We start from the raw sequence: 27,546 nt of genomic DNA on the forward strand, positions 1-27,546 counted from the left end.
AATGATTTAAAGCTTAGTCAACTGATGAGATAATCTCCCTCTCATACACAAGCATGGAAACCAATAACTCTAATGGAAAACCTGCTTTCTGAAAGACATGCTGCTCTAAATTTCCTTGGCAGACAAGATGGTACTGTGCAACATTACATGTGGTTAATGTTAGTCACATCCTTGATGTAACATAACACAAAGTCACAAAAGTAATGGGATGTGACATATGACAGCATGGCAAATCAGTCTGGCAAGTTTCTTCTGGAATGTATATGAAATGTAGGCTTATTTCTACAGTGTTTACTGTGGTAACTGTTCCCTGCTATAGCTATTAGCTGCTAACTGGAGTTCTGTGCTGCAATGATTTAGAAATAAGGGAAATGCCCATTTGGAATATATAGTTTGGTCCAGATGGCAAGATCAGACAAAGCTGCATTTGACAAGAAGGATAGAATGAATTTAGATAAAGTTTGCATTTTTGCATTGCCTTTTGCTGAAAGGATGGGATGTAGGAGAAATGATCTTGGTTTGGAATTTCATAGGCAATCCAGACACACAAAGCCAAGTTACAATTGTATGCAGTTGTATAGAGAAACCCTAATGACAACATGCATGTAACATCAATTATACTTAAACAAATGTATTTATTTTTCAAATGTAGAATGCAGGTTCTATCAATACCTATACCATTAAGATCTCATAAAATTTGATGGATTCCAGATGATTCTTATAATAAAATGTGGGAAGGTTGGTGGAAATGTGATATCACATCGAGCTATGCTGATCTTCCTTGCTATCTTATCAAATGTTTTCTTTCTTTATGGATGGGGGCAGTGGTGGGATTCACTTTTTTATTACTACCGGTTCTGTGGGTGTGGCTTGGTGGGCTTGGCTTGGTGGGTGTGGCAAGGGAAGGAAAACTGTAAAATCTCCATTCCCACCCCACCCCACCCCACCAACCTGCTTTGCAGCTCCATTCTCCTGTGCAGAGCAACAAAAGAAGACCCAGCCAATCAGCTGGGACTTGGGAGGCAGAGAATAGATGGGGCCAGGGCCAATCAGAGGAGGCATTTTCTGGTTCTCCAAACTACTCAAAATTTCCTCTATTGGTTCTCCAGAACTGGTTAGAACCAGCTGAATACCACGTCTGGATAGGGGCTTTGAAGGGGAAACATTTTTAGTGCCATTGATTCATAACTAATTATTGTAACCACTTTTCTCAGCTTCCTTCCTAGGACATAGATCTCTCTGGGAATTTATTAATTAAAAAATCAGTGTTGGTAGAGATATGCAAACATATCTTTTTGAAAAAGGTTGAAATAAAAGTAAAATAAAATTTACATACTATGGCTCTCTGTCAACCTAAGCAGAAAATAAATTCTGCTTATTTTAAAATGTTGAAAGAATCAACATAAATCTACTTATACTGCACTGGAGACACGCTAATGCTTGTATTGCTCAATTGAAAAGAATCATTGGAGTTTCCAGGGTGCTCAAATGCTGATGTACTGAAATTAACAAGAGAACCAGTGTGTTTTATACTGTTTAAACTATACTTAATTGATTTTTTTGCTTTTGATTTTTTTTTTTTAAAAATCTATATTCAATTATGAAAATAAATATTTGATAGCTGTCATATATTGACACACAAATCAAATAAAAATTTGCATCTATAATCCATAATATAAAAGTCAGTTTAATTTTGATACCCTTCATGTCAGATTTGCTTCAATGTAGAGATGTGCATTTTAACCTTCAGCTTTCTGCTTATAATCAAAAAGATGCAGCAGTTGACAATTTTATATAATTAAGATTCCAGTGGTAAAAATCTGTAAGTTCACATAATTAATCTTGAGAACTTTGGTTTAGTCCATTAAGATTAAGTTGTAGGAACAGAACTGTGCATTCTTCATGCTTAGGGTCTTGTATCATTTTTTCCCCTCAAACAATTACTGTAGAAAAAAGGTCATATTAAATTAGCTAAGATTATGGTAACTGAGGCAAACTGATTTTTGTTTTTGAGTTTACCTTTTTCTTTCTGGAAAAATTATTGTTTTAAATTTGAGATAAACATGTGAAATAAATAATACAGTAGCTCTGGATACTTATGCTCTTGTACCATGTATTAGTTGGTTTATTTCTGTACTATTCTACAAATATTGGAGAATTATATTTCATCCATGATTATGATTCCAACTGTGGAAGAATAATAATGCTGTAAATATAGGACAGCAGCTGAGAGGAGGACTGAGATTGTGGGGTCCCTGGTTTGGGTCAACCCTCATTCATGAAATATCACACTGAGTGCCATCACCCTCTCTCAGTAAAACTTATTTCAGAGGGATAACATTGTGGAGAAAAATGAAGAGGAAGTATATTTCCTTGAGTTTTTTATTTTAAAGGTAAGACATAATTGTAAAAAATAAAGAAGAAGAATTTATTTTCATGACCAGGACAGAGCAATTGAGCCAAGTATTTTTCAAAGTTACAGAGGAATTCACCAGACACAGGACATGTGGAAGGGGCTTATGGTAGATTCTCTTGAAGTCTTTCCTTTGGTTAGGAATTTGATGATCAGAACATAGCAAGGAAGTTTATTGCTTGTTCCAAAATCCTCTTACTTGTAGAGTTCAAATATCTGCTGCTGTCAATTTGGGTATAAAATTTCCTGGAGAGCAGCCTCTGAAGTGTTTCTCTCTTTGGCAGGTGTTATAGCTTCTGTCTTCATTGATTCCAGACACTCTCCTTCAGTCTCTAGCCTAGGTAATATTGTTGGCTTTCTTGCTCATGTTTGTCTCAGCCTAGCTGCACTGTTTTTACAGAACCTTGGATTCTGTATCTCAATCTCTGATCAATAATCTTCTATCATTTCTTTATGAATTAATGACCTATAACTATGAGGCAATGGCAATCAATAAAGCCTTTATTAAATGACATCAAAACTTGATCATCTTGATTCTTCAGAGCAATTAAAAACACAAGGTGCAGCTGCAAATTCACCAACTACAAACTATTGTAGTATTTTCACTGCAGTTGTGAAGCAACATTGTAAGAGGTAACAGTCAGCTGATAGGAATGACTGTGCTCAAAAATATACTTTGAACTTTTAAGTATTCAGCTTTCATTTTAAATTCCCAACAATATGATATTCTATAACATATTCTGTTTTAGCATTCATCTAAAGTCTAAATTCTTCATTAGAGGAAAGATTTCTACATTTTTCTGAGACTTTGTAAATTGTCTTCTTTGAAGGGCAATTTCATTGTAGTATTTGAAATTTAGGCTTCTGAATATATTTTTGGATGTCTAATGAAAACTCATCTCTTTATATGAACCTGCCTTATACGTATGCTGCATACCTGATTTTTGGTTTCATTTCTGCTTTTTCTGCTCCCCCTATTTTTTTAAATGGAACATATTATTTTTATACTGGTTTAATCTATCAATTATATTTGGTCCATTGATTGCAAACTGATTCAATATTTATTATAATAGTAAGTGATGTGTAAATACAGTTCATCAAACAGTGGACTTCTTGGGAACATCTTATAATCTACTATAGAAACATAGCAGCATCCACATTATCCAGTTTGGTCTACTGGTTAAGGTACCAGGCTAGAAAGCAGGAGACCATAAGTTCAAGTCCTGTATTAGCCATGAAAGTAAGTCACTATCAGCCAAACTCATCTCATAGTTGGTGCTTTGGTGCTTAGGAAGAGACAGGTATGGTGGATAACCCCTTGAGTTATTTGTAAGAATAATAAAGGTGAAATAAATAAAATAATAAAAAACAATGATATTCAGGTAGTTTAGGAATAGATAATGTGTGGTACCAGCTGCCAAAATATAATTATTGAGCACCTCTTTTGCAGGGGCCACATTTTTGACAACTGTTATCCTAAATTGGCAGCATAGTTTCCTCCCATTTTGAAGCAGAAAGCAATATGAATATAATAGTGTAAAGATTAATAGAATTAAAACTAAGAAAACTCATAAAATCCTTTCTCTTCATAAAATGCTAGGAAATAGAAAATCTAGATCCCATACATGCATGTGATGTGGATTTGCCACTCTACAACATTATTCTGCCTGTGGTACTCCTTTCCCTTTATGGTCCCTGACCATTAAATGATTATTGCTTGGCTAGACGATTCAACTACCATAGACACAATAACATATAGATTAAAAATGTGTGCAACATTTGCTACCAGATATGTCAGTCAAAATGGCTAAATTCTTCACCCAGTGCAATATGTTTACCATAATTTGTGATTTATTTATTTTAGCTGGCTACCTCCAATGAACTCTGGGTGGCATACAAATATAAAAAGTTCCATAAACACATATAAAAGTCAAAATACACAGTCAATCCAGACTAAAGCAGCATTTTAAATAACAGACAAGGGCCCCAGAAATACAATAACACATTGATATGTCAATCCCAGGCCTGGCAACAAAACTAGATTTTCAGAACTTCCTGGAACCCTAGAACTACAGTCCTTCATTCTGTGGAGATGCTGTGGGGATGACAGAGAAGGTACATTTCCTTGATCCCACAAGATGGCAACATTTAATGGAGAGGGCTTAGAGTACACATGCTATGTACCTTGAATCACCTTTGGAAGTCAACTAGCAACTAATGCACCTCAAAGTAGTATATATGCTGCTGTATTTTAAATCAGCAGTAGCTTGTCCATGGTCTTCAAGGGCAGCCCCATGTAAAGAGGATGGCGATAATCTAATATTGGAGTGAAAAGGGCTTCAGTAACTGAATAGTCTTTCAACTGAGGAAGGGGCATAACAGGAGCACAAGTGAAATCTATGTAAAGGCTCTCCTGGCCATAGTTGCCACTTGTTCTTTGAACAGTGAATTTATAATTTATCAGACACTACATAAAATTGTGGTTGTATCTCTCTCATTTTTTAGCACATCCAAATCAATTATTTATATGCATTCTACTATCCCAATGGTAAGTGTAAAATATTCAACTTGGCCATGATGTAGAAAACTATGTATGGGAGTATAATATCTAACCTGATAAAACCCAGGCCACCATTACATAGCAGCAAATACAACTCCAATATTTTTGTCATCAAAAATTTGCAGGCCATTTATGATAACCCTAAGTATGCAGCTATAAATTTTTTATCTCATGGAACCCATAAACAAATGAAGGAATTAATGTTTTATTATATACCCCATCAGCAATAAAACTGCTTTACCAATTCCAATAGGATATAAATTAAGAAGTTATAGTGCTATATTTATGAAAAGAATACTGGAATTTCTCATGTAAGACAACTATATTAAAAATATATGAAGTAAATATATATTCCAATTCAATTTTTAACAGAATCATGAAATTCTATTATATTTCAGAAATGAATTATCCATGCTATTTTATTTTGTCTTATTCAGTTTGCAATTGTAGGAATTATTTCCAGTCTGGAAATAATAGAAGCAGAAAAACCATTGTAAGAATAGAAATAAGATGGTTTGTATCACCTGCTTAACTTACTTTATTTTCTGCCTTCAGGCTTTAAAAACCACTTCCCATTTTTTTCTTTTAAAATAATGTACATCAGTTTAATTTATTCCAGGTCTTGACAGAAGGATCTGATTTTAAGAATTTTATATTGTATTTTGCACTATGGGGATGTTTTTAAAAATGGCACAGTGTTGGTAAAACAATTTTAACTTCACCTTTTATTCAGCAAAATTGAACAGTTGAACATCATACCTACAGTATATTTCAAAACTACCAAAGCTACATAGCCCATGTAATGCCATCAGCATGTTATTGATGATTATTGGAAAATATTTTATTGTTCAAAGAAATATTTATATAAATATTATAATATATTTATAATTTTAGAGGGAAAATAAAATAGAGAAAGAGAGATAGAAAGAGAACAGTTCAAGGACCACATAGCCTTCTTTTAAGAAAACTTTAGCTCCTTAATTAAATAATGATACATTTTCAGATTCTCTTGGGATTTGTATGGTCTTAATTGACTTTAAAATTACAGTGACATACTTTGCCCATTGATTTATTTGCTTCCTTCTTGACACAATAAATAACAGTGTTTGTAACTTTTATTTTCTTTCACTTTTGAAACAATAATCATTTGGATCCAGGAATTGCTGCTGCAAATAAAAGAAGTACTATATTTGAAAAAAAAAAAGATTGTAGTAAAGAGCTACGCCTGTATTTGCTGTCTTCTAATAATCATTTGGATTTTTAGAACTGCAAATAGAAGGGCTTTTATTTATTCATAGTCATCTTTGTGACCCATGGAACATTTCCAATAGCAAAACAGAGGAGGAACAGGTTCTTTTGCAATTGGAGTTTTTGTACTGACATCTTACTCAAGTCATTGGCAGCTTTGCTTGACATAACAGAACAACAGAGTTGGAAGCAACATTGGAATACTTCTAGTCCAACTCGCTGCTCAAGCAATAAACCCTATACCATTTCAGACAAATGATTGTCCAATTTCTTCTTTAAAAATTCCAGTGTTGGAGCATCTGCAACTTCTGGAGGTAAGTCATTCCATGGATTAATTTTTATGTTAGGAAATTTATTTTAAGTTCTAGGTTGCTTCTCTCCTTGATTAGTTTCTGCCCATTGCTTCTTATCCTGTCTTCAAGTGCCTTGGAAAATAGCTTGACCCCCTCTTCTTTGTGGCAGCTCCTTAGATATTAGAACACCGCTATCATGTCACCCCAGTCCTTCTTTTCTTTAAACTAAACATACTCAGTTCCTGCAACTGTTCTTTGTATGTTTTAGCCTCCATTCCCCTAATCATCTTTTTTGATCTTCTTTGCACTCTTTCTAGAGTCTCAACATCTTTTTTATATTCTGGCTACCAAAACTGAATCCAATATTCCAAGCGTAGTCTTACCAAGGCATTAGAACTCAATCAACTACCCTCCACACATGCCCTTAGATTTTAATGTTTGATTTTAACTTTATACATTAAAGTATATTTATATGTTAATATATATGCATAGACATATTTTCATGACTGTAAGTCCTCCAGAGTTACCTTATGATAAGATGGGTGGGCAATAATTTTCATAAATAAACAACAACAACAATAATAATGTAGCATTAACACTTCACATGATCTACTACAAGAAAGCATTAGATTCACGACTGCACACCTGTATCATCAAGTGCCTAGATGTCATCGGAATATGCAAATGCATTGGCACTTTCACTGCAAATGTGATGAAGCACTGGAAAACAGAACTGTTTATTGGAAGTGAAAGCTAAGGACTGGTCAGCATCAAAAGAGGGATTTTCCAGGGTGATTCTTTGTCATCTCTGCTGTTCATCATCACCATGACCCCGCTGTCAACAATTTTACAGAAAACTAACCTGGGCTGTGAAACTGCTAAAAATTGACAGAAAATCTCTCAGCTGCTGTACATGGATGATCTGAAGTTATACAGAAAAATTGGAAATTGAAATCCAGTCACTGACCAATACAGTTTGAATTTTCAGCACTGATCTCAGCATGGAGTTTGGCCTGGACAAATGCACCACAGTGGCACTGAAGAAAGGAAAAATCATAAAAAGTGATGGAATCAAAATGCCCAATGGACAAACCATCAAATGCCACAATCCCAAAGCCTACAAATATCTGGAAATACTGCAGCTGGACAATGTCAAGCATGGACAAGTGAAAAATGTGGTCAGTAAAGAATACACACAAAAGGGTCAGAAAATTCTAAAAAGCAAACTGAATGGCGGCATCACCATCAAGGCTATAAATACTTGGGCCATACCCGTCATCAGATATACTGCCAGGATCGTTAACTAGACACAGGCAGAGATGGACAGCCTAGATAGGAAAATGAGAAAACTGCTGACCATACACTATGCGCTGCATCTGCGTAGTGACGTTGACAAGCTATATTTGCCCAGATAAGCAGGTGGCAGAGGACTTTTGCAAGTGAAGCATGCTCTGACAGATTATGTGAAAGACAGTGTTGAACCAGCTTTGATGGAGGTCAACAGTAGGAAGCTGCTCAAAGTGCAGCAAACCAAGAATCAATACAGGAAAGCAGCAATGCAAACTCAGGCTGGCAGCTGGTATAACAAAGCACTGCATGGACAGTTCCTTGAAAAGATCCAAGGAAAAGTAGATAAGGAAAAGACCTGGTTATGGTTGACCAATGGAACACTGAAGAAAGAGACAGCAGGCCTGATTCTTGCAGCCCAAGAACAAGCCATCAGAACAAATGCAATCAAAGCCAGAGTAGAAAAATCTGCTGATGATCCCAAATACAGACTCTGGAAAAGAAGTGGTCGAAACCATTGATCATATACTGAACTCACCTAGACTTACTACAAACAATGTCACAACACAGTCACACAGATGATCCACTGGAACTTGTGTCACAACTACCATCTGCCTTTAGCAAAGAATTGATGGGATCATAAGCCTGAAAAAGTGGTAGAAAATTAGCATGTAAAGCTATTATGGGACTTCCGAATACAGACTGACAAAGTTTTAGAACACAATACCCCAGATATCATGATTGTGGAGAATAAAAAAGTATGGATCATTGATATTGCCATACCTGGTAAAAGCAGAATCGATCAGAAACAAAGAAGAAAAAATCACCAGATATCAGGACTTGAAAATTGAACTGCAGAGACTCTGGCATAAACCAGTGCAGCTGGTTCCAGTGGTACTCGGCACACTAGGTGCTGTGCCTAAAGACCTAGGCAAGCACTTAAAAACAATTGGTGCTGACAAAATCATCATTGGTTAGCTACAGAATGCCACCTTACTGGGATCTGCTCGCATAATCTGCCGATACATCACACAGTCCTAAACGCTTGGGAAGTGTTTGACTAGTGATTTGTGATAAAAAACCCAGCATAGTTATCTCATTTGCTGTGTACACTGTCAATAATAATAATAATTAATAATAATAATAATAATAATAATAATAATAATAATAATAATAATAATAATAATAATGGAGCATTAACATTTCACATGATCTTGATTCTATCCCTCTGTTAATGCAGCCTAGGGCTGTGTTGGTTTTTGGGCAGCTGCAAAATACTGCTGACTCATAAGTGATTGTCCACTAGGACTCTAAGATCCCTTTCACAGTTACTACTATTGAGTCAGGTATCACCTTCTGTACCTGTGCATTTGTTTTTTCTTGCCTAAATTAGAACTTCTTTTTCTCACCATTGAATTTCATTTTGTTAGATAAGGCCCAATGTTAAAGTCTGTCAAGATCCTTTTGTATCTTGAACCTATCTTTTGGAGTGTTGGCTATTCCTGCCAGTTTGATGTCATGTGCAAATTTGATGAGTTCCCCTTCTCTCCCCTTGTCTAAATCATTGATGAAGATATTGAAGAGTACTGAGCCTAAGACAGTGTCTTGGGATACCCCACTGCATACTTCCCTCCATGTAAATGCAGTTCCATTAAAGACTACATGTTGAGTGTGGTTGGTCAGCCAGTTTTGAATCCATCTGGTGATGATGCTGTCTAACTTACATTTTTCTATCTTATCAAGTAGTAGATTGTGATCTACTTTACCAAATGCCTTACTGAAGTTCAAGTAAATTATATCCCTGTATATGCCATGATATAGATGATTGTTCATGAACAAATGAAAATCATTATGAGATGTTCCAGATACTAAATGGTATTCTAGCTCATGGGTCAGTCTCCTACCTAAGTGTTCACTGTTTATTTTCAAAATGAGTGACCAGCAATTTTTTTAAAAAAAATCATACCACTTTAAATGTTTTCAAAAGTGATTATGTGGTCTAACATATTTTCCCCTCAAAGAATTAATTCTATTTTTTGCAAAAATCGTTTTCAAACTCAAATACATTAGAAGCCCATACATATACCACTCACATCCATGTATTTATTAAACCAGAATTTATATATGAAATTAGGAATACTTTCTTTGGCATTCCAGAAATGTGTTTTGTTATTTTGAGATATGAGATATGTATCAAAAAACATTTGTTATCCTTCATTTCCCTGCTCACCCTGTCCCTCACCCAATCCCTGTTTCAAAGTTGCCAAGAAGAGACCAAGAAATTAGTGGATGTGGAAAATAAATTGTCTTGAGTCCTAGAAGTTGTTCTGTCTGGGTCAAAGGTCTGATGCATTAGTAAGTTACTGTGAAAAGATGTTCATTCTCAGTGCCATAACGATGGCATTTTACAGGCCTCATTCACCAGATATTTCTAGCCATTACTACATTTCTCTCCTTACTCCTAATGTCTTCTCTCTTTCCCTCTCCCTCTCCCTGCCTCCCTCTTTCTCTCCCCACTCCCATGTGTGTATGTCCATATGTGGAAATACCAGAGACAACATCTACCTGACTGAAAAGAATGATAGCATACTGTGTGTTAGAGGAAACCTCTCTGTTATATTGTCTTCCTATTGGAAGTATATGGAATGTAAAAATTCAAGCTGCTTTTAACAATGCATGGTCAAAAATAAGCTGGATATATGATACTGACCCTGCTCTTGTGCTACCCATTAAAGTTACGTATCAAGTCTAAATTTAATCAAGGCCACATTTTATTTATACATTTCATGCATTAAACTCATTTAAAGTTCTAGTCAGATTTCATTAGAGGAAATACTACCGTGTACATCATGCAGTAGTAAAGCTAATGTGCTTCAGGAATTTGAAAGGATTTAGAGATCGGAGTGTCTGATTTCAAAAAAAAATTTTTTCCCTTTAACTTTGTGCTTCTAGCCAGTCTGTGTGCTGTGCCCGATTTGTTTCCTAGGACACTAATACAGTCAGCATGCGCTCTACAAATGTGTAAACACAGACATTCCCTCTAATCAGTGAGTTTGGTGTCTTAAGGCAAGATTATGTTTTTTTAGGAAATGCAATTTATGTTCAGGATTAAATTTCTCCTGCCGACTGATAACGTCTGAGGTTGAGTGAGATGATAAGTATTGTGTCTTGGTTTCTTGTCATAACTGTTAAACCTTCAACCACCAAGGGTATTATTTTATGTGGGTTTATTTTAGTGATGGAAGTGATGAGTTAGCCATCAGAGTTATACATATAGAAAATGAAGTTCTCCTTGGGGAAAATAAGAAAGGACAATGCCAAAGGATCGATTGTTCTAGAAAATATGTACATATCTTAAGTATTTCTGAACCACATCCAGGAATCACAGAATTGTGCTTTGAAATAACAAAAGATGGAAACAATAAAAATAAATCAAATATTTGGAAACAATTGCTGGTGGAGGATGGGTGAGGGAATCCACCAGTATTACACCACAACACAAGAAGTGGTAGCCAACAATAACTCTTGCTATCATTCTTTCCTTGGCCATCTTCACCAGCCTAGCACCACCATGAAGAATTGATTATTAATAGTTATCAGTATTTCAATTTTGCAGAAAAACTAACCCTTTACAGTATAAAAATGAACATCAATAGCATGGAGGCATTTTATAAGATATATTACATCACGTTTTGGTTGAAAATTTTGAAAGAAATCTAGAAGAGGAAGAGGAAGTCACCTGTGTTTCTCTTCTTTTGAATTCTTAACATACCCAGAAGTCAGAAGATAACATCTACGCTGCCAACTCTTTCTGTGAACAACTTATCCTCTGCAAGCAGAGAAGTAATAACTTTGATAGAGCTTCTAAGGTTATTAGACATCTAATGATAAACACATGGATTTACAGCTTTTGATTAGGATCCTTATACGGGCTCTATAGATGTAAGGACAAATTCTTGGAATTCTTAGCCATGTCCATCCTGGTTGAAAATTCTTCCCTGGCAGGAAAGGGTCACCTTATATGTTATAGCCTGGGTCTAGTTTATTGGGGGAAACTAGACACAATGTTTTTGGAGATCCTGCTGTGCAGTTTAGATTTAGCTTGGACTATTTTGGAGGCTACTTAATTCAGCTAGAGATAGCTAGAGAGAAATGCTGGGGAATCAGAAAATATGACAATTAAAGAGTTGGTGCTGGCCTTGTAAATATATTTCCCTTCTTTTAAACTAGACATAACACTAGATGTTGTCCTCCCCTCCTTATCCTGATTATCTCCCTGCACCCCTCCCTAACTTCCCTTATTTTTGAGAAGTGATATTTTGGAAACCATTCAATAAACCCATTACAAATTTAGGACTGATAATTAAACATGATGTTATGGAAGCTTCTGTATTTCATAAATCTGGTATATTAATTCTGATTTAACATTAGTGAACATCTATGTATTAAAGGATTTTTCCCACTAGGTGTCAGCATAAGGTAATAATATTGAAGGTCTTTGAAAAGTAAAAGGGAATGTTTTAATTAAGTTTTAAAAAAAGACATGCAAAATAACTGCTAATCTTCATTCTTTTTGTTTCAAACCATTGTAAAAATAATTCACACTTTCAAGGTATGTTTACAATTGATATAAGGATAGAAAGTAGACATCAGAAATTTAAAAAGCCTTGGATTAATAGGCAAATAAGCATCTGGTCATTGCATAAGAATTCTATAAATGCTAGAAGTGGGGATGTTTACTTAGCTATAATGTGTGATGTTGACTTTTTAACTGAAATAAGATGTAAATATTATAGTTTATAAGTGCCAGACAATGTGTGCTAACTGGTCACTGGAAGGATATCTAACAATTCCAGAAGCTCCTAATCTTTTTGGAAATCTTTTTTTTTTTAGTTTTAGTTTTATTCAGTCCTAGTGCCACCAGGAATGACTGAAAAATATAAACCAATCTTTCCAAAGCTGGTTATTCTAGGTTGACTTGGAATATTCTGAAGAATCAGAATGACTAAAGAGTCCTGATAAACTTTTATTGGAGTCAACAAATCAGCAAATATATGGAGTTCATCCCAGATTCAAGATAGAATATGTTAGACTTAACAAAGAGTTTGAAAAAAAAAACTTGATGCTTTTAAATGGATGGTTTCCACTGGGTTTTTATAAAAAAAATTAACATTAGAGCAAATTGATCATAGAGATTGTTAAGGATACTAGAGAAATAATTTTATGTTTGCTTCTAAGCCTTATAGGGAATGTATTCATTCATAAAGGAAGCCAAAACACAAAAGAAAGACGACCTTGGGGAAAAAAGAGAGCCTACTTTATATTAAACTTTTGTGTGTGTCACCTACTATATGTTGTCATGAATTAATGTTATAATCCATTTTAGCATGGAACTTGCCATTTAGAATATTGAAACTAAAGTAGATAAATACTACCCCTTTGCTGCAGGAAAGTATCTGAAACACTATAATTATGGGTGGAATAATTGTTTTATTCCATTGAAAGCATCCAATATGAGACCTGCTGATTTGGTTCAATATAGCAATTTAATATTCAATTTAATATAGCAATGTTATCAGCTACTGTACATTCAGCTTAATATAACTTGCTTAAGAGGGCTCTTAGAAAATGTATTTGTGGTTTAAAAATACTACAATAAGAAAAAGTTAAAAATCATAATAGTGCATAAGAATAAGGAAAAATATTTTGGTATATGGAAAGATGTGGTCATGCATGCTGTCAAAGATATCCTATGGTGTGATTTCACAATGAAGGGAAATAGTTGAATTTGGATTATTAAAGCATATTTTTCCAGCTCATTCAAAGAAGTTATTTTACAATAATTTAGTACCATATACTGTAGCAACCTGTTAGTTTGTCTCTGCAACTTGATGTTAAACTCAGAGGTGGTATTCAGCAGGTTCTGGCCACTTCTGGAGAACTGGTAGCGGGAATTTTGAGTAGCTCAGAGAACTGGCAAATATCAGCTCTGACTGGTGATTTTACAGTATCCCTCCCCTGCCACGCCCACCAAACCACATCCACAGAATCAGTAGTAAAATATTTTGAATCCTACCAGTGACCAAAGATATGTAGTGGTGCTACTAAGATTAAGGGGCCTTTGGGCAAAGTGCCCTCCCCCCCCCACACCCAGGAATTTAAGCCCTTAGTTTGTTTTTCTTCCAGCTTTCTGTCCCAGTGACTTACTCAAGTATGCTTTCTTTTTAATACCTCTAACTTTCAGAGTGTGGATGCCTGAATAGCAAAGCTGTATCCCCAATGGTTCTGTAGGTAATGTTTGTGAGAGAAAACAAGGAGAATGTTCAACAGGCCTTTTATAGACATTTTTAAGGGGAAAAATGTACAGCGTTGAATTGAGGAGCTCTGAGAAGAGTGTGCTCTGGGCCTATGCCTAGTGGGCCTAGCTGGAGAGATGACATAGTAATTTTATCTCTAGTTTTGACACCCCAAGCTAACATTTAATCAAGAGGCTAACATATTAACTCATATCTTTGACAACTGAAAAGAATTTTGGGGCAGGTTTTTTCCCTCACAGTAGTCTATTTAAAACACTTTATAAATAGGAGCTTAATATATCTTCATTATTAGCCCCTTACTAAAATCACATGTCCATTATATACATCATTTGAGTCAGATCATGCAAGGCTAATTTTAAGCCCCTCTGCAGCAATTATAACCCTATAATTGGCTGCCATTCGTATTTGAGGTGAATGAACTTCGTAAGGTTCACATTATGAAGGTAACATAATCTTATCCCCAAAGGTCCATTCATGAGGACTGACAGAGAACTAGGCTCAGCTGCTTTGCTTTAACATCTGCATAACTGCAGAGGCAAAATGCTATGAGAAATCTAATACATCTGCCAAAGGTCTTCAACTTGACCCTGGCCTCCAGTCTCTTAAATCATAGTATTCTTCCATATATGCTTGCTGTTGAATATGTTACCAGGAAAGAAGACTCAGGCTACAAGATGTAGGTGGTCTTTCTTATGCAATGTAGCTCCAAACAGAAACTTTATCTTAAGCCAGCAAGCTGATATTTTCCAAAGAGCTTGGAAATATACCAGCCAGAAGTTTGTTGGTTAATTGCCATTATCGTTTGTATTATTATTTTTATTGCAGTAGAATGAAGAAAAATGCCTTTTTGGGTGAGACTTAACTTTAGAGATATGACATTACCATCCATTAAGTAATACAAATAATTTTGGTTTCTAATGAACATTATGTTAAATTAAGAACCAATTTTCCTTATTCTTTTAATTTTTTTATTTCTATACTGTTTCATAATAAACTTGTATACTTCAGGAAAACATTATTTGCTTCACTAAAGATACTATATGCAAAAGATGGCTGATGTAGCCATCTTTTGCCCTGCCCTGAAGGAAGTGAGCAAATGAGTGCATGAGGGAGAGAAGGGGGATTCCTCATTAGTTGCAGGATCAGATGAGCCCCTGCCTACCTACTCTGAGGTCCAAATGGAAACTGACAGAAGGCTTAGCCAGAAACTGGCAGCTGGAGCCATCAAGGAACTGAGCCAAAATTGTAAGCAGCAGTCACAATAAGAGGAGGTAAAGATGGATACTCAGTTGGAGGTTGGTTGCCTCTGTTATTGCCAAGGAATTGAGTTCTATTGTTGCCAAAAAATTCAGTGAGAGAAACAATGGAAAGCAGGGTGGAGAGCTGGTTTGGAGTTGATAGCCAAACTGGTCCCAGGGCAGCTCTCCAGCCAGCACAGGATTTTGTTTTCCCTGCCATGACAGACCTTTGATCAAAGATTGGAGAGGAAAGTTGCTGAGGGCAGTGGTGGAACAGCAGAGGCAAGCAGCCAGCAAGAGGTAGAGAGCCGGTCAGGATTCGGAGTCCTAATGCATTGGTGGGATAGAGCAAAGGGATGGCCTGGAGCTGAAACTAACCTGGACCAATGACTTGCAGAGACTGATATCCAGAGCCAGCTCATAGATTGAATGGCAGCAGCCCCTGGCAGTGAGATAGAAGGCTGAATGTCAAAATTCACAACCTAAAGACAAGAGGCCTCCAGAGAAGCAAATTGAATCTAGAGGTGATAAAGGGCCAGATGGAGCTGGAAGTCAGGTCCAATGATGAACATGGAATCCAAAAGGCAGCGGAATGGAGAAGACTGAGAGTTAGTATTTAAATGTGTTGCAGTTCCCTACTTTTCACTTACTCCTTGCCAAATTGGATGGCTGGGAGAATGGCAGGCCACTAGCCCAGATGGGAGGAGGCCAAGCACTGGTGTATTAACCATTAAGCAGACTAAGCACATGCTTAGGGCTTTAGGCTCAAAGGGAGCACTACAAAGTTGAGAAAGAAAAAAAAAACCAATTAAGGTTTGTAAAAGAATCTTGTATGTAGAAAGGAAGGGGGCACCAAGATTTGTGAGTTGCTTAGGGCACCAATGAGTCTTAATCCACGCCAAGGTAGGATGCAGAGGATCCTCTCTTGAGGTTTGGGAGGGATAACAGATTCAAGTGGTGGTAGGCATGGTGTGAAATCAGAAGGTCATTGAGGGGGAAGACGTCCCTAATACTTGACCCTAGGGTAGTTTAATCTGCCATCCCTGGGTTTGGTTTCAGAGCTGACCCAGGAGTTCATGGCTATCACCCTTTATTTGTGATTAAATAAAGATCAGAATGATTAAATGGCATGTTAAACCAACTGATATTAAACAAACAAAACAAAAACACTCCAAGTACAGCATGGAAATTAAATAATAATTTATTAAATTTCTATGCTGCAATCAGTGTTTTTGTTTTGTTTGTTTTTAAAATAAGTTGGTTTAACATATCATTTAATCATTAATGTTTATTTAATGACTCATTTATTAATGATCCTTTAATAATTATTATGGCTGATTGCACAGTCATCAAGATGTCTAAATTGGATCTAGTAATTTATCCAAGTGTGGAGTGGATAATAAGGATTTGGGATAGGCAATATTGTTGCTTAGTGATATTAAAGTATTGTTTGCAGGATGTAAACTGTTCCAAATAAAGCTGCCTTTTGCAACAGACTGAGAATGATTCTGTCAATACTGATGGCATTTAAGTAGTGATTTAGATGTTTTCGCACCCAAGGCAATGTTTGTGCCTAAAGACTAGAACCCCTAGTCTTTCAATTGGTCTCCAAGTAGTCTAGTAGTTTCTACCTGAGTACTATATCAAATTGGCTGTCATGAATCACCATAGTAAAATATTATCTATATAAGAGATTATAGCAGGCAATCCATGTTCTTTAATGTCAGAAATATTTTGTAGCTTTCTTTTTGTGTGTGTTGAGAGGGTGAAATTCAATCCAAAGGTTAACTACCATGCATCTGGACAGATAAACTATTTATTATATGATTATATCCCATTTCTCTTTTTGGACTGAATTTCAGTGCATTAGTTATTATTGTTTAAGTAAACACTCATTTAGCAATTATTCCGTCTCTCCTGGATTTGGTGAAAAGGTTTGATAGAGATGATGAGATACACAGTAGGTTGCTGGTGCCTGTTTTAGATTTTTGATCTCACTCATTCATATTCTTATAAATATTACACAGTATTGGTTATTAAAATTGAGTTTTGTGTAATGCTGTAGTATATAAACACCTTGAGGTCAAATAGAAATCTTCTATAATTATTTTGCGAGATGTTCAACCAGGCATGAATAGCACTTCTAAATCGTTTCCAAAAGAACTGATGGTCTATGATATTGAAAGCTGCTGAAAGTGCCAGGACAATCAGTAGGATTGCACTTCCTTGCCTTGCTCCTGCCAAGATCATCAACAAAGTTAGTTTTTAGTGCAAAAACCAGCCCTAAAAATCAACTGAAATGCAAGAATATCTGGCTTTAATCAGCCACCAGATGCTTAGTATCTTGTCCATGAGAGGGAAGTTGGCTACTGGCCTAGAATTACTTAGATCTTCTGATCCAGTGCTGTTTTTTTTAGGAGTAGTCTCCAATCAAATCTAAATTTTAGACTTTAAACAACTTTGATTAAGTGTATATAGAGAGTAGTAAAGTGTCAATTCTTTCAGTACCTTTTTTATGTTAAAAATCTAAACAGGAATATGTTAGGTTGTTAAGGATTCAGCCACAGGAGGGCAATAAGAGACTTCTAACTCAGGTTGATCAACAACTTATCTTCACTGATAAAAAAAAATCAATGGAAAAGAAAGAAAGGAGAATATGTATGTATGTATGTATGTATGTATGTATGTATGTATGTATGTCATTCAGCTTCATTCGGGTATTTTCCCACGTCATTATAATTGTGCTTTTAAAGTTGTAGCAACGTTTTGGCAGAATCTCATCTGCCATCATCAGGCTTCTGTATAGTGTACAGAAGCCTGATGATGGCAGATGAGATTCTGCCGAAACGTTGCTACAACTTTAAAGGCATAACTACAATGACGTGGGAAAATACCTGAACAAAGCTGAATGCCATATATATATATGTATATGTATATGTATATGTATATGTATATATGTATACATTGTGTGTGTGTGTGTAATTTTATAGTAACATTAAAATGAATATTATATAGCCATGTAATTAGGTACAAGTGAATGTACTAATTTCAAATTGCTTCATTTTTCATTTTATTCACCAATGTATAATAGTATGTATATTTTGGTTTTAACTTTGCAGCCTATTTTTTTCTGCCAATGATTGTCATCATAATTGATTTTAGTATTGATAGTTTAAGATATTTTTTTTCTTGATTGTTTCCTAGTATGATTTTTTATAAACAAGCATTACTATTACTACTACTATTAATCCTCCCTTCCTTTCACCCATCTCTTCCCACGTATGACTGTAGGATTGTAACTTTGTCACTTGTATCCTAATAATTTTTATTGACTGTTTCCTAGTATGATTTGATTGTTTATTGTACCCTATGACTATTACTAAGTATTGTACCTTATGATTCTTGACTCTTGATGAATGTACATTGAAAGCATATGCACCAAGACAAATTCCTTGTGTGTCCAATCACACTTGGTCAATAAAGAATTCTATATATTTTAAAAAGTAGCATAGGGAATAAATGCAAGCATAATCAGTACAATTTTAACATTTATAAGAACATCTTCAGCTTTGTTATAAATGTCTTGTTCATTTAAATTGATAACTTCTTTATTATAATTAGATTGTTTTGGTTTGTGGATGGATTTAGGAAAAAACATGTTATGGAAAAGTTCACAATAACATCAAAACAAATTTCTGTCTCATTGTTATTTGCATTTTCCTATCCATATTACTGGCTTGTAGTCTTACCCTGGCTTGAAAAATTAAGCCTCAATGTACCTCAAGAACCAACTCTCTATATTGGCCCTAGAGATGTGAAGTCATTTGAGGATGTGTGGTCTTCAACTCCAGAATTCCCCAGGCAGTATTCTGGAGAGGTGGAGAAACAATGTCCTACTAGATTATCATCAAAGATATTGAAGACATTTGGAAAAAGATTGATAGAAATTTTGTAGGCTGTTAAAACCTGCAATATTTTTTTTAATTGAGTCAGTATATCCTAATTACAAATTTACCTACTGTAATATTTGTTCTTACTTTACTTTGGATATGTCTTTGCTGGTCTACTTGCTTTGTTTTTAAGCCAATTTGGACTCTCTCTCTCTGTGTGTGTTTTGTTAATTAGGTTTTTTTATACAACCCATCCCAGTAATTTCTCTTGAAACTTGGTAAAGGTAACTGTTGGTTTATGTCTGCTTGCAATCTGCTATGACTACAAGGCAGTGTTTAAGCCATTGTAATCGACAGCTTCTCGGTGCAAGAGCATTTGGTTTACATTGTAATTGGTCTCTTTCCTACAGAGAATTGACACTGGGTGCGATCCAAAGGGGCTATTTATATAAAGAAATAGTCTGTACAATTGGGGCTTTCTTTGCAAATTTCCATTACATCAGCAGTAAGCAAGTCAAACTGCTTTTTTAGATTATGACCACTGTCTGGTTCTGTAGTCAGAAAAGACCATTGATATAGCAATGTAGGAATTAATGTCAGATTATTTGTTTGAATGAATGTATGAAATGGCTTTACATTTGTGGTCCAGTTTTTTTAAACTAAAGTATCCTACATAAGATAATGTGTGGTCTCTCCTTTTCAGAATGCTTTAAATCTCCGGGACAGATTCAGTCTGTCTAAACCAATCTGACTGGATTTCCTTAGATTAAACTGTCTTTCTGTTGACAGAAGAAGTGTCCAGGCTTCAGGAAACAGGGAGGTGCAAAATGAAATTATACTTGTTCTCTGTACCAATCAGACAACATTATAATAATGAAGCTATAATGAATAATTCCTCAGAAACAAATTATGCCTGGTTGATGCTTGCTAACTTGAGGGCCCAGAATGACAAACTACAAGGAAGTGTCTACCAAAAAAATAATAGCTGAGGAGAGAAATGAGGAGTTATGATTGGATAGTTGGCCAGTGTCATAAAACAGATCAAGGTGCATGTTATGATTTCAAATTAAAAAAAAGTAAGAGGAACAGCAAGGGGGAACCATTTGGTCAGTTCATCACACAGTGATTAGTTTAATTTTCCACACAGTGTGTATTCTTCTAAAGAACTTCCACTTAGAATATGTTTTGGTGCTTAATAAAGCCAACTATCTGAAACATATCAGAACTGTACAGATTGTACCACATCTGTGATACACTAAACTTAACCGCCTCCTCATAAAATCTCAATTTTATAGACAGTAGAGCACTTTTCACACACATCCCACACAAATTTCTAAGCCAAGAATATTTTGTTGTTTTTGGCTTACATTGCTCAGAATCTCTATTTTCTCTTCATGAATGGGAAAATAACAGTTTTATATACCTGAGAGGTGGAAAAGTAATTTTAATGAGAGCAGGAAATAGCTCCAGACTAAATCGCACAAAATCCTCCATATATTCAGTATCAGTAACTTTACCCTTCCAAGTTAAACCATTATTTTGATTAAAAATCTTATGAACCAGCTTCACAGATAATCTGACTGGTTACATGCTTGTCACAGCAAACTAGGGCCATGATAAAGGCAGAAACAGCTCTTGTATATTAAAAGTAGGTTTCAGATTGGAATCTTTTACTGAAAGTTAATGTCTTTTAAGAAATTTTAGAACTACCTTTTATCTGTCAAAGCTTCAATGAGCAAATGCCAGAGTGGACAGTCCTCTCCTAACAGAACTCCTATTACTTTGCCTGTAAGAGACGAGCACCATCTAGTGGCAGTGAAATAACTTTTTATTTTATTTTTTAATTTTATTTTCATCTTCATAGGGTGAAAATGCTGAAAATGAGAAACAAAAGGAAACAAGTCAATTATTGTTGTTAATTGTCTATTGTGATTGGGGAAGGGCAGGATTGAGGCAATAAAACTGGAACCATGCCTTTAAAAGTAAAAAAAAAAAGTATGACTGTACATCGGGGAAGGTAATACTCTTTTAAAAAAACTTATTTTGCCCCTGTTGCACTGATTTTATATAAGCCTATGTTTGGATTGTGTAGACACCCAGCTGGATATGTGTGCTTTAGAGTGTTATGATTACATTTGTACTTTACATTTTTCCCATGCAAATACGTTTTTTAATTCACTCGATGTGTATATTTTTCTTTCTAGTCCTAAGCAGTTCACATTCACCTTCCCTTTCCTCTTCATAGCCCCGTGAGCAGCTTAAGAGGGGAAAAAAGTTTAGCCAAACCCAAGTCCACAGATGGTTGCTGAGCTGAGCTGAGCTGAGATTTCATCCTAGCTCTGCCCTACTTAAATCCAGTCATTTGGAAGAGCTTTCCTAACCTGTTTGTTTCCCATCGCAATAATGATACACCCAGTCTCAGCACCTCTTACTGCTCTTCTCTGACTAGATCATTTGGCCAATTTATCTTTCAAATACTTTCTGCGCCCTCTAAGAGACATCAGGATATGGTGAATGATGAATCAGGTAAAATTGTCATCACTCTCTGCCTCATCTTGCTGTTATTACTTAATTTTTATTGTCAAGAAAACCAAATGTTTGTTAGGTGTTCTTTAATTTCTGTCATCCCCATATCATATAAAAGTTTTGTAGGAGCCCCCAACTCTCAAAATGTAGCAGGCAAAAGGTCAGAAAAAGCTTTTCTGAGAAAAGAAAATTAGCACAAGACTGACTGTCAAAACTGAATACACTCTTGTTTTTTCCTGCCTTGAACAGGCTAGCAAGCCACATCTATGACTTAGGCTTTATGATTCCCACTTGGTTATGGTCTAGAGCCAATGGAAGACTTATGTGTCCACATCAGAAAAGGTTTGCCCACAGAAAGCAAAAAAAAAAATAAAAATGTCAGAAATGAAGGTGATCAGTATTCAGGATCCAAAGATAGAGTTGGCTTTCCACTAGTCTTAAAAGGGATTTATTTCAAATGGAGCCATTTCTTCCACAGCTCCATTTCAAACTGTCTGCTGCATCACATATTTCATGTTTCATGAAAATTTGGTAACAACTATGTACTGTAGAGACCTTATTTGGCATTTCATAATAGTTAAAGAAAAGGAGTTCTTAGTTTTTTCAGCATGTCGCAAAATGAAAAAGACTGAATGTGAAGAAAATAATGGGAAAATATCTATGATTGTATTTGCTCATATATACTCAAAAGGTCTCTGCTAAGAAATTTAATATTTTTGTTAAAAGGAGGCGGGCATGCAGTGGGGACAACCAGGGTAAGCCAGTAGCAACCCTTGCAGACATTTGAGCAAATTTAAAAATTGTTTAGTGCTTTAAACTAAACTGGGCTGGGCATTGTTTGAGACACAAGTACCATAGGCCACGTGTTGCGATGCACATCCTTATCTTTCAGCAAGACAAGGTCTCCCTCCTTGAGGTTTGGTTCTTTGGTCTTCCATTTACAGCGATCTTGTAGGGTAGACAGGTACTCTTGCTTCCAATGGTTCCAAAAGGTGTTGGCAAGCTGTTGAACTTGTCTCCATTGTTGTTTGTACAAGTCCTTAGAATCAAAGTTCCCTAACAGCGAGGGCCAATCACCTGTCTTTTGAGTTAGCAAGGCAGGTGGAGAATGGTCAGATTCTCAGGATCTGAAGAAACTGGAACTGGAATGAGAAATTTGGAAAAGATATATATGTGCTTAAATGGAAATGTGATAATGTGGAACTATGCCTTAAAAATAATGTTTTATTTGCCTTGTTAAAACTTATAAGTAATTTTTAGAAAGGAGGTTTTATGCTTTTATGTCCTACGTTTTGTTTGTCTTTAAAAAATTAATAAAGTTTTTTTTTTAAAAAAAAAAGAAACTGGAACTAAAGGTCGACTATTTATGGTGGCTGCGACTTCTGCCATAAGGGTAGATAGAGTCTCATGTGTCAGTTTAGATGCTTTCGCCAGCATCTAATCAAGGATCCGACGAGCTATTCCAATCATGTGTTCCCACGCTCCTCCCATGTGAGATGCGTGGGGAGGATTAAATATCCATGTGCATTTGTTGGCTTTAAGATAGCCATCGAGTGGCGAGTCAGGGCGAATGCCATGTTCAATTTGTAGTTCTTTACTAGTGCCTACAAAGTTCGTCCCACAGTCAGATCTGAATACCTTGACTGGGCCTCTGTGGGCTTTAAACCTTCTCAGGGCATTGATGAAACAAGAGGCATCCATAGATTCAATGACTTTGATATGGACCGCTCGAATACTGAGGCATGTGAAGAGTACTGCCCATCGTTTGCTGTTAGCTTGACTGCCCCTGGTCTGTCAGGCATACAAAGACCAAGGGCCGAATAAATTGAGGCCTACATTGGTGAACGGTGGTTTGGAGCTCCGGCGCTCAGGTGGTAGGTCAGCCATCATCTGGTGTAGAGTCTGGCCTCATTGCTTGTGACAATGGAAGCAAGACTGCAGAACAGTTGTAATACATCTTTTGGCACCTATGATCCAGAGTTCACTCACTCTGAGGGCACCTTCTGTGAAGTGGCGACCTTGATGATGGATTAGTTCATGGTGGTATTGCACTAACAGCCTCGTTACATGATGGTTAGCTGGAAGGATGCTGGGGTGCTTGCTGGGTGAGTCCATTTCTGCTTTGTGTAGGAGACCTCCTACTCACAGTACCTCCTGTTCGTCGAGGTAAGGGTTCAGTCTCAGAAGTGGACTGGATTGTGGTATGGGCCTCCTTGCACTCAGGCATCCGTATTCCAATGGATATGTGTCTTGTTGCACACTTCTAATATTCATCTCTCAACATGAGTGCAGTGGTCTGGGAAGTATGACTTGAAGCCTTTCCTCTGATCGAGGAGATGGACGACTGTGCGGATGAGCACAGTTATTCCCAGTATGAGAGGTTTCCATTGGGAGAAGCATTCAAAGCAAGCAGGTTTTAAGGGGCCTATCTTCTCGTGTTGGAAGGTTCTTGCTAGGCAGACGACCGGAGGGATGACCGGTCCTACCTTCTTGGCTAAGGGTCGAATGTCACCATCATTATCATCATACTAGGAGCTCATACAAATCAAAATCGGGTTTTTCTGGCTTCAAGATGTCTGTATACCACAAGAACTCGGGTCCTTTGAGCCAGGCAGAAGTTGATAACTGGGATGCAGGAATAGACCTTGTTGCATGATCTGCAGGGTTCTGATCCATTGGAACATATTTCCACTGCACATGTTTAGAAGATCTCCTGATCCACTCAGCTCTGTTGCTCACATAGACATAGAAGCGTCTACTCTCATTGTAGATATAACCCAGTACCACTCTGTATAGAAGGTGGTGGGCTCTAAGGGAAGATCTATCATCTTCCTTATTGTGTCTGATAGTTCTGCTGCCAGCGCAGCTCCGCAAAGTTCCAGTCGTGGTATAGTATGACCTTTTTGCAGTGCTAGTTTTGCCTTTCCCATGACGAATCTGACATGTACGTTGCTCTCCCCACCATAGACTTTGAGGTATGCCACAGCAGCTACTGCCTTTGTTGAGGCATCTGAAAAAACATGTAGTTCTTTTCTGTGTGCCATGGAGGGCGAGATGGGAACATAAGTGCGATGTAGAGACTTTTTTATAACGTGGTGACCAAAACTGGATGCAATACTCTAGGTGTGGTCTTACTAAGACTTTATAGAATGGTATTAGTACTTCCCTTGATCTTTTTTTTTATTAAATTTTATTGGTTTTTAAAAACAAACATAAACAAACAAAACATAAAAACATCAAGCTATCTTCCATATGTGTACATACAGTGTGCCGGTTGGTTTACAAATTGTTTTGTGCTTCCATTTCGTAGTCTTCAATTACAATTACGTTGCATATAACCTCATATTTTCAATCAAAAATTAAATACCTTAGTATCATTATTAATCAATCATTTGACTATACTTTTATTAATTCATGTTTTACAAGATAATCATAATTTACTTAGTTTATTTTATAACGGTTCATAAGAAAGAAATACATCTTTATATATTTATTATTTTCTAAAAGTCTACATATTTCGTTATTGTATTTTATTGTCTAACCATTGATAGAAAAGATCCCAAATTTTATAAAATTGTTTATCATCTTGTTCTCTAATTTCAAATGTCAATCTACTCATTTCAGCACATTCCAATATTTTCTTAATGATTTCCTCCTGTGATGGTATTTTCTCATTTTTTCAGTTTTTAGCAAATACAATCTTAGCCGCTGTTAATACATTTACAATCAGGTATTTTGAGTCTTTACTATATATTTCAGGTAAAATTCCCAATAAAAATATCTCTGGTTTCAAGTCTATATGTTTTTTTGTCATTTTTTCCAACCACATGTGGATTTTAGTCCAGTATTTTTTAGCATCTGCACAAGTCCACCTCATATGGTAATATGAGCCAGGTGTCTGATGACATTTCCAACATTTTTTGGATTTATTCTTGAACTTTCTGGCTATTCTTGTCGGGGGGAAAATGCCACCTGTAAAGCATTTTATACAAATTAAAATAGTATTATTTAAGGTCCATCTAGATCTTCTTTTTTGTCCTTTCCATTTAATTGTCATTGGATTGTGATCTGCCCAAGTACTTGTTTCAATATTTATTTCTTGAATTTTAGTTATTAATTCTGTTGACATCCATATCATATCTATTCTGGACCATGATAGGTGTCTATTTGAATAGAAGGTGTATTGTTTAGTTTTAGCATTTCTTTCTCTCCATGTATCTTTTAAGTTTATTTCATCTACCATTTTAAAAAAAGATTTAGGGAGAGTCTTTCTGTTTTGTTTTATTGTTTTCTGTGCTGTATAGTCCAATTTATTGTCTACAATTCCATTAAAATCTCCCATCATAACTATATTAGCATAGTCCTGTTCAATTATTTTCATATGTAATTTTTTTGTAGAATTCTTCTTGTTTGTCATTCAGAGCTTAAATTGCAATCAGGAGTGTTTTCATATTATTGTCCATTATTTCCACCATTAGTATTCTTCCATCATCATCAGTATAAATCAATTTTGCTGGGATGGTCTCTTTAATATATAAAACCACTCCTCTTTTCTTACATTGTGTCAAGGAAGTAAATATTTTCCCCAATTTTGGCTGTACCAACAATTGTTCATATTGTTTTTTTAATATGTACTTCTTGTAGACAAATTATATCAAATTTTAATTTCTCTAATTTATGAAAGGTTTTCCTTCTTTTAACAGCTGAGTTAAGTCCATTTATATTAATTGTAATCAATTTTTTCTCTTCCATGGTTATATTTTATAGTTGGGTTTAGCAGCTCTCGTAGATCTTAGTTTACGTTGTTCTTTGGCTTCCACCTTTCCACCTACTGCACCTTCTTCTTTTTCAGTCGCCATTTGGCAGTCCTCTTGGAATTCAATTAGTGAGATCTGTTTTTCCGCCTCTTCCTCTTTCCCTCCAAAAAATTCTGTATAAAATAATTCTGCTTTCTCAATGAGTCAATTCTATGTCTCTGTTCTTGCCATGTGAACATTAAACCTTCTGGAATCAGCCATCTATAATTCACCTCGTTTTAAAGTAGCATTTTAGTCAGGAATCGGTATTCTCATCTCTCTCACTCTTCTGGGTATTTGTTTCAAGACCACAATCTCCTTGTCTTTATATTTCAATATTTTCTCTTTTGCCACTTGCAATATTTGCATTTTAATGGCTTTCTTTGTAAATCTAATGTGAACTCTCTTGGTAAGCTATTTCTCATCGCATATCTTGTGAAAGCTCGATAAACCTCATCTATTCCATCCATCATCTTCTCTTGAGTTATTTGCAAAGCTTCACCCAGTATTTCTATCATTATCTCAGTTAAGTTTTGTCCTTTTTCTTCCTCTACATTTTGGAATCTAAGATAGAATTCTGATCTATCCACCTCCCATCTCAACATACCACTTTTATCTTGTTCAACAACCATTAATCTATTATCAATATCTCCAATCTTCTTGTTTCTTTGTTTATCTTCTTCAATTTTTTGGGATCTCTCATCTTACTTCAACATCATTTGTTGGATGTTCTCCACTTTTTCATCAGTTTTCCCTATTCTTTGTTCAATGTTCTCTGTTCTTTGTTCAATGTTCTCTGTTCTTTGTTTGGTGTTCTCTATTCTCTTTTCAGTGTTCTCTGATCTAGGTTGAATATTTTGAATTCCTTGCATAATCATCTGCAGAGTCACTGAATTAATAAAAAAAAGAAAAAGATATTTTTTTAAAAAAGAAATAACTAAAGGGAGCCTCTAGCCTAAAATATTACAAAATTAAAAA

Source organism: Pseudonaja textilis, chromosome 5 (genome assembly GCF_049901715.1).
Source record: "Pseudonaja textilis isolate UNSWEBS1 chromosome 5, rPseTex1.2, whole genome shotgun sequence".
Taxonomy (NCBI): domain Eukaryota; kingdom Metazoa; phylum Chordata; class Lepidosauria; order Squamata; family Elapidae; genus Pseudonaja; species Pseudonaja textilis.